Raw genomic sequence first — 17,003 nt, forward strand, 5'->3', positions numbered from 1 at the left:
GCCTGACACATCCCCACCTAACGTTGTGACACACCCCCACCTCACGCCCTGACACACCCCCACCTCACGCCCTGACACACCCCCACCTCACGCCCTGACACACCCACACCTCACCCCCACCTCACGCCCTGACACACCCCCACCTCACGGCCTGACACACCCCCACCTCACGGCCTGACACACCCCCACCTCACGCCCTGACACACCCCCACCTCACGGCCTGACACACCCCCACCTCACGTTGTGACACACCCCCACCTCACGCCCTGACACACCCACACCTAACCCCCACCTCACGCCCTGACACACCCCCAGCTCACGCCCTGACACACCCCCACCTCACGACCTGACACACCCCCACCTCACCTCACCACACACGCATACACACCACGGCATGAACACACATACGGTCTGTTGGTGACATCACAATCGTGCCTAATGAAAGTGTCCCGCAGGGCCAAAAAACACACACACAATTTTTTTCCCGAAATTTAAAATTTCACCGTCCTAAAATATCTGCTGCTAGGTTTAAATCTTACATTCGGACGTACAACTGATCAATAATGTCTAGTCAAGGGTAAAATTGACGCTAGGCTGAATTTGTTTTTATTTAAAATTGAGCTCATTTAGTTAATTCTGGTGTATTTATCTGCAGCTATTTTAAGTATCAAACACGTGACAAATCACGTGTTTAAAAACAACAGGCCAAGAACCTGATAACTTTTCAGAAACGTTGAAGGCCTAGGTCTAATATATCATGGCCGAGTTGTAGAACATACATATGGTAACTCAAGTCCTGAGTTCGTCTCCTGGACTCATGGTCATTATAACCATAAGAGCCGACCCGCGGCGTATCGTATGCCTTTTTTTTTTCTACTTTTTAGTAATTCATAATTTGTGAATTCGACAGTACCAATGCTGCCACTGAAAATATTTGCTTTAAAACACTATCAGTAGGTCTTTAAGGACGATACCCCCCACCCTCCTTTCCCCCAACCCCAACCCCTACCCTACCCCCCCCCCCCTCCGTGAAAGCAGCCTCCTCTTAGTTACCTCCCCTAAGTTTAAAATCGGTTCAAACTAAATTATCTGCCCCTAATAGGCGTCACTAAACCCGGCTGTACGATTGTAAACATTTAGCGTGAACCACAGCTCACCAGACCATGTGGGAGGGGGAGGTTGATTTATGCCTAGTGAAGTAGAGAGGGGACTGCAAGGCGCGCTGACAGCTTGTTTTCTAGGGTCTCCAAGAAGAGAATTATATATATAGACTAGACCGCCCCCCCCCCCAAGAAAATATCAAGTGCCCCCCCCCCTCCCCTCGGAGAAAAAAGTCTGGAAGAAACACTGGAAGGTCACACAGCTCATGCCGAGGTCAATGAAACAAGTAAACTCTACTTCATCTGCCCTACGATGCTTTATTTTGTTATGAAACACATCTGTTTGTATACCATAAAGGACGTCACTATTGACCATCAAGGTCAAATGAAAGGTCATTGTTCCGGTAGAAGTACACGAGTACTCTCTTTACTTGTACGACTTCGTCTGCTTGCCACACATGTCGTCAGCTAGTTACAGGTGACGTCAGCTAGTTACAGGTGACGTCAGCTAGTTACAGGTGACGTCAGCTAGCTATTTGTAACCCAAGCTGAGAGGGGGTGGACAGGATGTGAGAGTGAGGGGAGGGGGGAGTGACAAGTCCAGATGACCTAAAGTTTTGTGCTGACAGTCAGGCTGAAAGCTGAGAAGACTTGCGGAAGTTTTGACTCGTGTACAAACCACGTGTCCAATATGTCGGCGTTTCCGGTTTCCATCAGCCATCTAGCGTGAAGAAAAATGTTGGTGTTTTCGTTAACATTAGTCACGTGAGTAACTTCAGGAGATGTTACAATAGTCGATGTGTACCTTCAAGAGATGTTACATTACAATAGTCGTTGTGTAAGTTTAGGAGATGTTGTAATAGTTGATGTGTAAGCAGTGGCGTAGCGAGGTCGGGTTCACCCGGTGCGGCACTTAATGGTGTCACCCCCCAGAGGCGTTGCGACCCTTCCCGAGGACAAACTTTCAAGTTTTCCATTTGCACCCCCCTCCTCACACTTTCGATTTGCACCCCCCCCCCCTCAAGTTTTCGATTTGCACACCCCCCCCCCCCCTCAAACTTTCGATTTGCACCCCCCCCCTCAAATTTTCGATTTGCACCCCCCCCCCCTCAAGTTTTCGATTTGCACACACCCCCCCCCCCTCAAACTTTCGATTTGCACCCCCCCCCCCTCAAGTTTTCGATTTGCACACCCCCCCCCCCCTCAAACTTTCGATTTGCACCCCCCCCCCTCAAACTTTCGATTTGCACACCCCCCTTCAAGTTTTTCTCTATATATTTTGCTATTTTTTGCCTTGGTGTCACCCCCCCCCCCCCTAAATGGTGTCACCCGGTGCGGTCCGCACCCCCCGCACCCCCCCCCCCCTCGCTACGCCCCTGTGTGTAAGTTCAGGAGATGTTACAATAGTCGATGTGTAACTTCAGGAGATGTTACACTAGTCGATGTGTAACTTCAGGAGATGTTACACTAGTCGATGTGTAACTTCAGGAGATGTTACACTAGTCGATGTGTAACTTCAGGAGATGTTACACTAGTCGATGTGTGTAGGTTAAGTGTAGGGTAGATAACACAAGTCAGGGGTGTACAACTTCAGGGGAAATTGTAGCACTCTCGTAAGACAAGAGTGCAATCTTGGTCAGGTTTGGGACTCGTTTCTCTCTTCAGTGCCAATATATTTTGTCTCTTGATGAGTTTCACGTGGTTATTGATCTACCTCCCCCCCCCCTCCGCACACACACACACACATACACACACACACACTTTCCCCCTTATGAGTTTGAAAATATTTGTTTTTAATGTTACCATTTCTCTTGACGGCTATTTTTTCTTGAGTTTTTCTGGATCTACGAAGTAGAATTTATATAGCAATTAATTACATAGTTTTACCAGTGTCCGCCCCCTCCTCCCGAAAGTTTAAAGAGATGCCTGAAAGAAACACAGAGTCTAATGACGTATTGTCTAATAATCTAGAATCTAATAGTGTACTTTCTAACTATCTTCAATTCTACAGTCTAATGCCTTAGAGTCTAACAAGCTATCGACCTTCAATGTAAGGACCGTCAGTCTAATGACCTAGAGAATAACTTACTACCTTCTATGTTATAATGACCTTTGCTCTTAAGACCCACAGTCTGGAGTAACCAACAGGTCTGACAACCTTCACCTTGAAAAAGTACTTTACTGGGAGTACCCTGAGTTTGTATTACCGTGCGGTAACAACTCTGGACCAAAGGAAAACAAATGTTTACCCAGCGCACCGGCTAAAATGTTGTGTCCAGTTTTGATACGTTGCCAAATCAGCTTCGCCCAAAGAGCTGACCTTGGTGACCTTGATTAGAGAAAACACCGGTCCACCATTAGCAGGTTGCCCTTACGTTACGCGTCATTGTGTGGTTAAAAATAGAAACACGTTTGTTTGATAGCGGTGAACCCGCGCACGAAACGCGGTACGCACCGCGATAGCTGCAGAACACCCGAGTAAAGGGCGAAGCGTCGCTGTGCTGATAGCCGGGCGCTCGTAGAGTAACGGTGAGCGATAACGAGACGGCGTGGCCCGGTAACATGCATTAGTATCACGCGTATAAACAGAGGTGCTGGGCAGAAGGGATATTTGAATAGACATGCTACAGTTGATGACAACACAAAGTACTTTTACGTATTGACTGTTGAAAAAACTCAAGAAAAGTTAGGTAAGTTTTGCATTTTAAATGCTACGATTACACTGTTTTACTGCCTGTATATAATATATTAGCTGTATTTTTATTTATGTATAAAGCAAAAGTACGTGATTACTTTCAATTTTCCTTTCTGACACCTACACCTACACCACCACCCCCCCCCCCCTCCCCACTCCCGGACTAAATAGTAATCAATATTAAATATATCCAAAAGAAGAAAAAATATTTATATTAATCACTTTCAGCCAGCCCCTGGAAATTTTGAGTACCGCCCCCCCCCCCCACCCTGCCCCACAACTCAGGAGAAAAGTGTCGGAAAGAAACCCTATGTATGTGCCCCAACAGGCAGGGGGGGTGGGAGGGGCACTGCCGAACACGTCCACCGCCTTGGATAAAATGGAAAAAAATATGTCCATAGAAAATGTTTTAATTGGTGTCCATCTCCCCCCCCCCCCTACCAGAAATATAATGCCCTAACGGAGAAAAATGACTAAAAGAAACTCTGCTACTTATTCCATGCCGAAACACACGTTTGATAGATCGATCATTGATAACCACATGCGGCCTTACAATCACATGTCATCGAACGTCAACCTTTGAACAGTTGGGTGTCGGCGGATGGGGGGGATGTTCTTTGTGAACAATATAAGTGTTCTCTCTCTTGTTTTATTGATTGCTGCGTGTTAAACCTTAGGGCTGTCTATTAAATTTCTAAAATATTACCAGAGTAAAAACGGACTCGGTTCAATGTTTTTGTTTGCAAAGCAAGGTCGAGTGGAACAGCGCACGACCTGAGTGTCTCATTAACCCCTCCAGCACTGATTCATTAACCCCTCCAGCGCTGATTCATTAACCCCTCCAGCGCTGATTCATTAACCCCTCAAGAACTGATTCATTAACCCCTCAAGAACTGATTCATTAACCCCTCAAGAACTGATTCATTAACCCCTCCAACACTGATTCAATAACTCCTCAAGAACTGATTCATTAACCCCTCAAGAACTGATTCATTAACCCCTCAAGAACTGATTCATTAACCCCTCATGAACTGATTCATTAACCCCTCAAGAACAGATTCATTAACCCCTCAAGAACTGATTCATTAACCCCTCAAGAACTGATTCATTAACCCCTCCAACACTGATTCATTAACCCCTCCAGAACTGATTCATTAACCCCTCCAACACTGATTCCTCAGATTCAATACCTGACTCTCTTTAGGGGTAGTAACTGGGCCTAGAAACTATCCCTATGCCCACCTAATGTCCGAAGTTTTGTCCACCAAATTGTCCATCGACCCGTCCAGCCGTTTCTAGCACCGGTCGGTGCCAAGAACCTCTCTGTGAATTACCCTGGAGTGTCTGGAGACATTTGGGTTGCGTGTTGTGTTCAGTGGTGTACTGTAGACAAGCACATTTCTACTGATCAAAGTGGGGCGTAGACCAGTACATTTCTACTGGCTGGTTAAAGGTTAACTTGTGTAGACTAGCACATTTCTACTGGCTGGTTAAAGGTTAACTTGTGTAGACTAGCACATTTCTACTGGCTGGTTAAAGGTTAGCTTGTGGCGTAGACCAGTACATTTCTACTGGCTGGTTAAAGGTTAACTTGTGTAGACTAGCACATGTCTACTGGCTGGTTAAAGGTTAACTTGTGGCGTAGACCAGTACATTTCTACTGGCTGGTTAAGGTTAACTTGTGTAGACCAGCACATTTCTAATGGCTGGTTAAAGGTTAACTTGTGTAGACCAGTACATTTCTACTGGCTGGTTAAAGGTTAACTTGTGTAGATCAGCACATTTCTACTGGCTGGTTAACACCTACTGTCAACCATCATGTAAGTCAAATGGAGGATTGGTATGGTCCTCAACATACTTTCCTGCTCACTATTGCCTGTTTCAATTCCTTCTTCAATCAATTCTCCGATTCCTGCTCCTACCCCTGTCCTATTTTATCTCTCCCCCCCCCCCCCGTAGTATCGTCTTCCACCCTTGCCTCTACGTGTGCGCCCAATCCTACATCAATCTATACCCTCGTCTCACTTAAATCGCTAGAACAAGTTGATACCATCTTATAACTGACCTCAAATATTTGAACGACTTTTATCAACATCTCAAATCTAAAGATGTCGGTTGTTTCTTGGCTAAAGATTAGCATTAAAACTCTAAAGGCGTCATATTTCTCTAAATTAATTTTCAAATTACTTGTCTCAAAATTAACGAAAATTAGCCCTAATTAAACGTAATTAAAAGCTATTTTCAATGAACTCCAATTAGCAGCTTTGAAAACAATATTTTTCTTCTCTATTTAAAAGAAAATATTACACAATAAGGCCAGTTTTTAAAACGTCTTAATGGGTGACCTCATTTTTGGATATGAAGAAGGTAGTTTTCAATTAAGCTTACGTCATAGGTATCTTTAGGTAAATGGCAGTACTTGCAGTCAACGTTAAATTATACTTTGTGTCGTGTGTGTGTAGCTGTGTCGTGTGTGTAGCTGTGTCGTGAGTGTAGCTGTGTCGTGAGTGTAGCTGTGTCGTGAGTGTAGCTGTGTCGTGTGTGTGTAGCTGTGTCGTGAGTGTAGCTGTGTCGTGAGTGTAGCTGTGTCGTGTGTGTAGCTGTGTCGTGTGTGTAGCTATGTCGTGTGTGTAGCTGTGTCGTGTGTGTAGCTGTGTCGTGAGTGTAGCTGTGTCGTGTGTGTAGCTGTGTCGTGAGTGTGTGTAGCTGTGTCGTGTGTGTAGCTGTGTCGTGAGTGTAGCTGTGTGGTGAGTGTGTAGCTGTGTCGTGTGTAGCTGTGTAGCTGTGTCGTGAATGTGTAGCTGTGTCGTGTGTGTAGCTATGTCGTAAGTGTGTAGCTGGGTCGTGTGTGTGTAGCTGTGTCGTGTGTGTAGCTGTGTCGTGAGTGTGTAGCTGTGTCGTGTGTGTAGCTATGTCGTAAGTGTGTAGCTGTGTGGTGAGTGTGTAGCTGTGTCGTGTGTGTAGCTGTGTCGTGAGTGTGTAGCTGTGGGGTGTGTGTAGCTATGTCGTAAGTGTGTAGCTGTGTGGTGAGTGTGTAGCTGTGTCGTGTGTGTGTAGCTGTGTCGTGTGTGTGTAGCTGTGTCGTGTGTGTAGCTGTGTCGTGTGTGTAGCTGTGTCGTGTGTGTAGCTATGTCGTAAGTGTGTAGCTGTGTCGTGTGTGTGTAGCTGTGTCGTGTGTGTAGCTGTGTCGTGTGTGTAGCTGTGTCGTGTGTGTATCTGTGTCGTGAGCGTGTCGCTGTGTCGTGTGTGTGTAGCTGTGTAGCTGTGTCGTGTAGGACATAATATATTTGTTTCAGTTCAAATCTTACATAAGACCAATTGGCATCATTAGATTAGAGACAAATCTACCTATCAATTTTTACTAGCATCATCAAAGTTGAATCAATATAACGACTTGTGTTTATATCATTGGAACTGTTTCTTAGATCTTTACAAAAAAATGTTTGCTTGTATCATCGTATCTGTGTGTGTTGTGTGTGATCGCAACAATTTGTATCTACAGCCTTTAATCATATCAATAACTGAGCGCTGTTTCCGATATCTCTAATATTACGAACAACTCTAACGATTGTTGTGTGAATAACAACCGCCCTGAAAGTGTTAGAACTTTAGTTCGTTGCTTTCAGAAAAAAAAAAGTAAGATCGTTGTTTTTATATTAGCCAAACGCTTTCTCTAATCTGTTGCATTCAACTGCGTATTAGAGTTCGATTATGTAAAAACAAGTGTCGCATCAAAGCTAATTGTTCTTAGAATCTGGAACTCTTTTACGCCAATATACATGAAAGAGAACATGAAAACTGTTTATCATAAGCTTTTAAGGATTTATAAGAAACATTGTATCAGCTAATCAAAGATTATAGAACAAAATATAATTATCGAAAAACGATGTCGACAAACCCTATGACGGACTTTTGAAAAGTTTTTCTTGGCATCTAAAGAGCATAAAAACGTCTTATAGAATTTAGAACGGGAAAAAAAAAGTTGAACTCGATGTTGCTGGCCGGTAGAGTACGTTTAAGTTTAGCCATGTGCCGAGAACAAAGCTAAAACAGCGGCCATTGAGACTAGTGTAGAAACAGGGTCATTTCCGGGTCAATAACGCACACCAGATGTCCGCGGAAGGTTTTTTCAACTTGTTAGCGTCAATGAGTTCTCTTCACACCAGCAGATGTCGTAAAGAGATGGAGGGCGTGGCATTTGTGTGGGGAAGACAGGGAATCAGTGTTTCTTCCAGACTTTTTTCTCCGGGGGGGCACTTGAAATTTTTTTTGGGGGGGGGGGGGGGGGCTGTAGACTTTCTTCGGGGGGGCGGACACTGTTAAAAGTATATATTTTCTATATAAATTATATAAATTTCATTTCGTTCGGAGGGGGCGGTAAAAATTTTCCGAAGAGATGCCTGGAAGAAACTCTGCAGGGAATCTTTGTGTAAGACGTGTTTAAGTTGTTAAATAACCGGTTAACTTGGGGCTGTTACGTCAGACAGGGAAGGTTGGGGGAGGGGAGAGAAAACATTGACAACTGTTTAATGTCTTATGAGGAAGAAAAGTATAATTTTAGAAAACAAGATTCCTGTTATCCTGTAAACAATATTAAGTGGTATATTAAACTTTTAAACAAGAGGCAAATAATATTTTTTATATAAATACTATGTCCGGCAATGTTTAGGCATCAACACCCGCACATCATCGAGACAAATAGAATTACCACTATACTTATGCAGACTAGCAAGTCAGATTACATAGCGTTGTGTGAAGTTGCCTACCAAGTCAGATTACATAGCGTTGTGTGAAAGTGCCTACCAAGTCAGATTACATAGCGTTGTGTGAAGTTGCCTACCAAGTCAGATTACATAGCGTTGTGTGAAGTTGCCTACCAAGTCAGATTACATAGCGTTGTGTGAAGGTGCCTACCAAGTCAGATTACATAGCGTTGTGTGAAGGTGCCTACCAAGTCAGATTACATAGCGTTGTGTGAAGTTGCCTACCAAGTCAGATTACATAGCGTTGTGTGAAGTTGCCTACCAAGTCAGATTACATAGCGTTGTGTGAAGTTGCCTACCAAGTCAGATTACATAGTGAAGGTGCCTACCAAGTCAGATTACATAGCGTTGTGTGAAGGTGCCTACCAAGTCAGATTACATAGCGTTGTGTGAAGGTGCCTACCAAGTCAGATTACATAGCGTTGTGTGAAGTTGCCTACCAAGTCAGATTACATAGCGTTGTGTGAAGTTGCCTACCAAGTCAGATTACATAGTGAAGGTGCCTACCAAGTCAGATTACATAGCGTTGTGTGAAGGTGCCTACCAAGTCAGATTACATAGCGTTGTGTGAAGGTGCCTACCAAGTCAGATTACATAGCGTTGTGTGAAGGTGCCTACCAAGTCAGATTACATAGCGTTGTGTGAAGGTGCCTGCCAAGTCAGATTACATAGCGTTGTGTGAAGGTGCCGATGTTTCCCGTGTTAGCTCCTATGTCGCTACAGGCTGTATGGGCGGGGGACGAACTTCTAGGTTTACTGCCCTTCTTAGGGAAACATAGGCGAGGGGAGGGGTAACTCTGTTTTGTCTACCTCTCCGTTGATATTCATATAGAAGTAAAAAAAAAAAGGGAAAGAAATATCGCGCTCTCTGCACACCGTAGCCACGTCGTTCGCTTTTTGCCGTCTCAAAATTCTCATTGTTTAAGGGAAAATATTATTTAATTCAACAAACTGAATTTTTTTTTGCAATTGGGTCTTCTTTTTTTTTTTAATTCTAATTACCGGATTACGGGCGGAAGTCTTTGTAACACCACCTACACCGAAGTTGGTAAAAAAAAATTGGATGTCAGATCAGAAAGACACGTTCTGTTAATCCACCGTTAAATTTATGATCTAGTCACGTGACTGCGGCTGGCATCAGAAGGGAAAACAGGAGCTGAACGAACATCTGCGTACGCATAAGTTAACTGGCCACGGCAGTAAAAACATAACACTCTCTTTGTACTGGCGTGCAGGGGAGATAACGATGAAATTTAAAGAAAGGTAAATATAAAGAAAAGGGGGGATAATTTACGTCAGATGTTTGAACGCCTTGTTGGTAAATTTTAATATACGAAACTAAATTTTAAAAACTCTAGTTAATTAATTACAAGAGCTTTATCGCAATATGTGTGATTAGTTGAATGATTTAAGCTGCCTACAGAATAGAAGGGAAATGCACATTGTTGTTTTTATTCCCAGTGCAGTTTTCTTCCACGCGGAATGCAGCTGCAACAGCCATCATACTAAATCTTACACCGAGCCTAGCGTCGTGTTACATAATACCCAACGTGTTTGTGTTGTTTCCCAGAGGGCAGAGGTTTTTTTAACCGTCTAGAATAGAAATATCTGGTTTTACTATCTGCCTATACAAGGTGCTCGTTATTTGCCAATATCTGCCAGTACTAGCTGCCTTTCTATCTGCCCACAGTATCTACTCATACTATCTGCCCACAGTATCTACTCATACTATCTGCCCACAGTATCTACTAATACTATCTGCCCACAGTATCTACTCATGCTATCTGCCCACAGTATCTACTCATACTATCTGCCCACAGTATCTACTCATACTATCTGCCCACAGTATCTACTCGTACTATCTGCCCACAATATCTACTCAAACTATCTGCCCACAGTATCTACTCATACTATCTGCCCACAGTATCTACTCATACTATCTGCCCACAGTATCTACTCATACTATCTGCCGACAGTATCTACTCATACTATCTGCCCACAGTATCTACTCATACTATCTGCCCACAGTATCTACTCATACTATCTGCCCACAGTATCTACTCATACTATCTGCCCACAGTATCTACTCATACTATCTGCCCACAGTATCTACTCATACTATCTGCCCACAGTATCTACTCATACTATCTGCCCACAGTATCTACTCATACTATCTGCCCACAGTATCTACTCATACTATCTGCCCATGGTAGCTACCCATACTATCTGCCCACAGTATCTACTCAAACTATCTGCTCACAGTATCTACTCATACTATCTGCCCACAGTATCTACTAATACTATATGCCCACAGTATCTACTCATACTATCTGCCCACAGTATCTACTCATACTATCTGCCCACAGTATCTACTCATACTATCTGCCCACAGTATCTACTCATACTATCTGCCCACAATATCTACTCATACTATCTGCCCACAGTATCTACTCATACTATCTGCCCACAGTATCTACTCATACTATCTGCCCACAGTATTTACTCATACTATCTGCCCACAGTATCTACTCATACTATCTGCCTACAGTATCTACTCATACTATCTGCCCACAGTATCTACTCATACTATCTGCCCACAGTATCTACTCATACTATCTGCCCACAGTATCTACTCATACTATCTGCCCACAGTATCTACTCATACTATCTGCCCATGGTAGCTACCCACACCCTCTGGGAACACTCGCTGTCTTTGTATCAACGGAAAGTATCTACCCATACTGGCTGGCCATAATATCCGCTCATACTATCTGCCCATACTAGCTTCCAATTATATCTTCTACACTCTCTGTTCACACTATCTGTCTTCATTATCCAAGCATGTAAACTATAACACCCTTCAATAACCCAATTCACACGTGTAAAGAGAATTCACTTTGTAAAATACAATATCTTGAAGATTATTTTAATGTAATAATTCATTGCTGACATTTTTTTTTTTTTGACATTAGCATGTAGTTTGTTTTCACATTTATCCATTAGCCAAGTTCGCCCTGATCATTGAAGCTTCACTTTTATTGCCTACTTAAATAATAAGCGCTGGGGTGTTGTAAAATAGCATCAACTCTAAGCTTGTCTAAGAATAAAATATAAATTCTGGACTTTTACATTTTTAAAAAAAATGAATTTTTTTTTTACCCTTTCAAACAATATATCATTACGAAATCATGTTTATGCATCTTTTTGCTGCAATTTTTTTATACCTGACCCAGATTCTTGAAACAACTTTTTATTCCTCGTTGTAAAATGTGTGTGAATCGGACGACGCTGAACGCCATCTTAGATAAAAGGGAAATAACTGCAATTGATTCCTCACTAAAAGCTGCTTAATGGTTTTGTCACATCCACATTGCTGAACATTAGATTACATTTCCATAACTCAAATAACAATAGTTGTGAGGACACCTTCCATGGACGTTTGAAAATGTAACAATATTTTAGAGTAGGTAGCCGGTATAGAGCGGTACTGTAAGACTCAAATCTCTGTAGTATATAGACTGCCATTCGTTCCTTGTACAAGGGAGATAACGACCAGTGACCTGTTAAGGGCGACTTCTTTCATATTATCCAAATTTCTGAATCAATAATTGTCCTTTAATCTGCTTTCTTCTTTGTTGTGCCTGCTAATCAATTATTAATTAACTTTCTTTTCTTCCATTGTAAATTCCTGAATGTTAAAGTAACTAGAATGTGTATTCACATCTGTGTGATATAAAATTAAAACTGAATTTAAATTTTGCTGCAAGATTTGCATCCAAAAGCTTAGACAAACTCATCGCCTAACATACACATAATTTTTGTGTGCTGTAAATGTCATAGAGAGTGACCAAATGCTGTACATGTCATAGAGAGTGACCAAATGCTGTACAAGTCATAGGGAGTGGCCAAATGCTGTACAAGTCAGAAAGAGTGGCCAAATGCTGTACAAGTCATAAACAGTGGCCAAATGCTGTACAAGTCAGAAAGAGTGGCCAAATGCTGTACAAGTCAGAAAGAGTGGCCAAATGATGCACAAGTCATAAAGAGTGGCCAAATGATGCACAAGTCATAAAGAGTGGCCAAATGATGTATATGTCATAGATGGTGGCCAAATGATGTCTAATTCATAGAGAGTGGCTAAAAGCTGCACGTGCAATGGAGAGTGGCCAAGTGCCGCACATGTCATGGCCAAATGTGGCGTACATGTCATGGAGATTTGCAAATGTGTTGCACATGCCAATAGAGATTGGCCAAATGCTGCACGTCTCATGGAGAGTGGCCAAGTGCTGTACATGTCATAGACAGTGGCCAAGTGCTGTACATGCCATAGAGAGTGGAGAAGTGCTGTACATGCCATAGAGAGTGGCCAAGTGCTGTACATGTCATAGAGAGTGGCCAAGTGCTGTACATGCCATAGAGAGTGGCCAAGTGCTGTACATGCCATAGAGAGTGGCCAAGTGCTGTACATGCCATAGAGAGTGGCCAAGTGCTGTACATGTCATAGAGAGTGTCCAAGTGCTGTAAATGTCATAGAGAGTGGAGAAGTGCTGTACATGCCATAGAGAGTGGCCATGTGCTGCACATGCCATAGAGAGTGGCCAAGTGCTGTAAATGTCATAGAGAGTGGATAAGTGCTGTACATGCCAATAGAGAGTGGCCAAGTGCTGTAAATGTCATAGAGAGTGGCCATGTGCTGCACATGCCATAGAGAGTGGCCAAGTGCTGTACATGTCATAGAGAGTGGAGAAGTGCTGTACATGCCATAGAGAGTGGCCATGTGCTGCACATGCCATAGAGAGTGGCCAAGTGCTGTAAATGTCATAGAGAGTGGAGAAGTGCTGTACATGCCAATAGAGAGTGGCCAAGTGCTATACATGTCATAGAGAGTGGAGAAGTGCTGTACATGCCAATAGAGAGTGGCCAAGTGCTGTAAATGTCATAGAGAGTGGCCATGTGCTGCACATGCCATAGAGAGTGGCCAAGTGCTGTAAATGACATAGAGAGTGGAGAAGTGCTGTACATGTAATAGAGAGTGGCCAAGTGCTGTATATGTCATAGAGAGTGGCCAAGTGCTGTACATGCCATAGAGAGTGGCCAAGTGCTGTACATGCCGTGGAACGTGGCCAAATAGTGAAAACGTGAGTACTGACTCCCGTTTCCCCCGCTTGCCTGGTTGATAGAAAACTGTTATGACGTTAGCATCAGGACTTTTAAACCCGTCACAACAGTAAAAAAAAATACCTAGTTAAATTACAATTTAAATTGATCTAGTTACTTTTTCAAATGTTAGAAAATTAAAATGAACGCAGAACGGTTGGTGTGTGTGTGTGGGGGGGGGGTCTCTAGTCCAAGCGGTACTCACCAAATGTTGGTACACTAAAGATTGCTTCATATGTCTAATACAACTTTACTCGCAGCAAGGATATACTACTCATCTAGACATACACACATACGCACACAAACACACCAATCTTAATGTTTGTTTGATTCGAATTTTTTATTATTTAACTAAATTGAAAAAACGATGAAGGAAAGCATAAAAAATAATAACATATTATAAACAAACGTTTGTTTTTCCTGCTTGAAAGCTGTGAAATGTCGTGATGAACTTGAGGATTTGAATTTGTTTTTAATTAGAAGGTGTCAAATTTTTATTTTCTACAGTACTTTGTCTAAGGCATTCACACGTTCGTTGAACGAGTTTGTATTTTTTCTACAATGATGTTTAAATAAATCTCACAGTAATACTAGCACACTAGAATAATAAACTGTTGGGTATAAATAGCAGTGAATATAACAATAAATACAAAAGAGAAAGAACATGTATGAGTATACAAGAACACTGATAATAGGTACAATAGTTATGAACGGGTAATCATATAAGTACAAGAACACACACAAATAAAAATCACTAATGAGTGAGGGAACATATTCACTCATACACAATTATATATATATATATATATATATATATATATATATATATATATATATATATATATATATATATATATATATATATATATATATAAGTATATATGTATATGTATATGTATATGTATATGTATATGTATATGTATATGTATATGTATATGTATATGTATATGTATATGTATATGTATATGTATATGTATATGTATATGTATATGTATATGTATATGTATATGTATATGTATATGTATATGTATATGTATATGTATATGTATATGTATATGTATATGTATATGTATATGTATATGTATATGTATATGTATATGTATATGTATATGTATATGTATATGTATATGTATATGTATATGTATATGTATATGTATATGTATATGTATATGTATATGTATATGTATATGTATATGTATATGTATATGTATATGTATATGTATATGTATATGTATATGTATATGTATATGTATATGTATATGTATATGTATATGTATATGTATATGTATATGTATATGTATATGTATATGTATATGTATATGTATATGTATATGTATATGTATATGTATATGTATATGTATATGTATATGTATATGTATATGTATATGTATATGTATATGTATATGTATATGTATATGTATATGTATATGTATATGTATATGTATATGTATATGTATATGTATATGTATATGTATATGTATATGTATATGTATATGTATATGTATATGTATATGTATATGTATATGTATATGTATATGTATATGTATATGTATATGTATATGTATATGTATATGTATATGTATATGTATATGTATATGTATATGTATATGTATATGTATATGTATATGTATATGTATATGTATATGTATATGTATATGTATATGTATATGTATATGTATATGTATATGTATATGTATATGTATATGTATATGTATATGTATATGTATATGTATATGTATATGTATATGTATATGTATATGTATATGTATATGTATATGTATATGTATATGTATATGTATATGTATATGTATATGTATATGTATATGTATATGTATATGTATATGTATATGTATATGTATATGTATATGTATATGTATATGTATATGTATATGTATATGTATATGTATATGTATATGTATATGTATATGTATATGTATATGTATATGTATATGTATATGTATATGTATATGTATATGTATATGTATATGTATATGTATATGTATATGTATATGTATATGTATATGTATATGTATATGTATATATGTATATATATATATGGGCGTTGAGCGGCTTTCGTAGTAGCCGTTGTGGCCATAATATATAGGCTAAAATTTTAATAATGCCGTTCAACCCACGTGAATGACTTAGCGGATTTGATATTTAGTCTAAGGGCTTCAAAAATGTAATAGTGCATTTGACCAGTGGTACAGTTGTAGGACGTTTGGCCACTGGTACAGTTATATGACGTCTGACGTGTAGGACGTCTGACCAGTGGTGTAATGGACGTCTGACCAGTGGTACAGTTGTAGGACGTCTGACGTGTAGGACGTCTGACCAGTGGTACAGTTGTAGGACGTCTGACCAGTGGTACAGTTGTAGGACGTCTGACCAGTGGTACAGTTGTAGGACGTCTGACCAGTGGTACAGTTGTAGGACGTCTGACCAGTGGTACAGTTGTAGGACGTCTGACCAGTGGTACAGTTGTAGGACGTCTGACCAGTGGTACAGTTGTAGGACGTCTGACCAGTGGTACAGTTGTAGGACGTCTGACCAGTGGTACAGTTGTAGGACGTCTGACCAGTGGTACAGTTGTAGGACGTCTGACCAGTGGTACAGTTGTAGGACGTCTGACCAGTGGTACAGTTATATGACGTCCGTCGTGTAGGACGTTTGACCAGTGGTACAGTTGTAAGACGTCTGACCAGTGGTACAATGCGGTACCTGAAAGTTCTCAACACCAACCTCCTGTCCAAAACTATTTCTTACTAAGTATGTGTTCAACTCTTAATGGTGTACTTTCCAAGACCTATTGGCTTACCGGGGCTTTTTTCAGAGATGAAGGGGTGGGGGTGGGGGGCTGGGGTAATGCCTTAGAGGCATTGTTAAGGAAAGAGACGGGGTATTGTGTTACCGCTTGTCTGCTTTTTTGTCACTTTGTCTGGCTTTGTTTCCCCCCACCAGGTCGTGATGTCAAATTGTCTTGACATAGACGTGTGCCATTCTTCGCTACTAATTATACTTTAAGAACACTGGTTTTTTTGTATATCTTGAACAAAGAAATCAAAATGTCAGCCTCATAAATAAATTTAAATAAAATAACAGGTTCTGAAATGAAAATTTGAAATACAATACTATAATCTTTTATTTCTCCTTTTGCTTAAGGAATAGCATTATTTGTTGTTAAGTAAAAAAACGTATTCATTTTCACTCTCAAATTTTACTGTCAGCTGAAATAAGTTGAGTTTCGCTGTCTGGATTATCGTGAATAATAAATTATCAGCCGCACTC

General features: G+C 40.7%; 1 protein-coding gene across 1 annotated transcript in view; it reads left to right on the forward strand.

Moving 5' to 3' along the window:
- The first annotated feature begins 3,589 nt into the window (after positions 1-3,589).
- Positions 3,590-17,003, forward strand: part of LOC131945042 (uncharacterized) — a 42,901-nt gene continuing 29,487 nt past the window's right edge. Inside the window, exon 1 of the mRNA XM_059306026.1 lies at positions 3,590-3,790. The gene's annotated coding sequence lies outside the window, so the exon portion shown is untranslated. The remainder of the gene's footprint in view (positions 3,791-17,003) is intronic.

This window comes from Physella acuta, unplaced genomic scaffold (genome assembly GCF_028476545.2).
Source record: "Physella acuta isolate Inbredline_101_S28 unplaced genomic scaffold, ASM2847654v3 ptg000519l, whole genome shotgun sequence".
Taxonomy (NCBI): Eukaryota; Metazoa; Mollusca; class Gastropoda; family Physidae; genus Physella; species Physella acuta.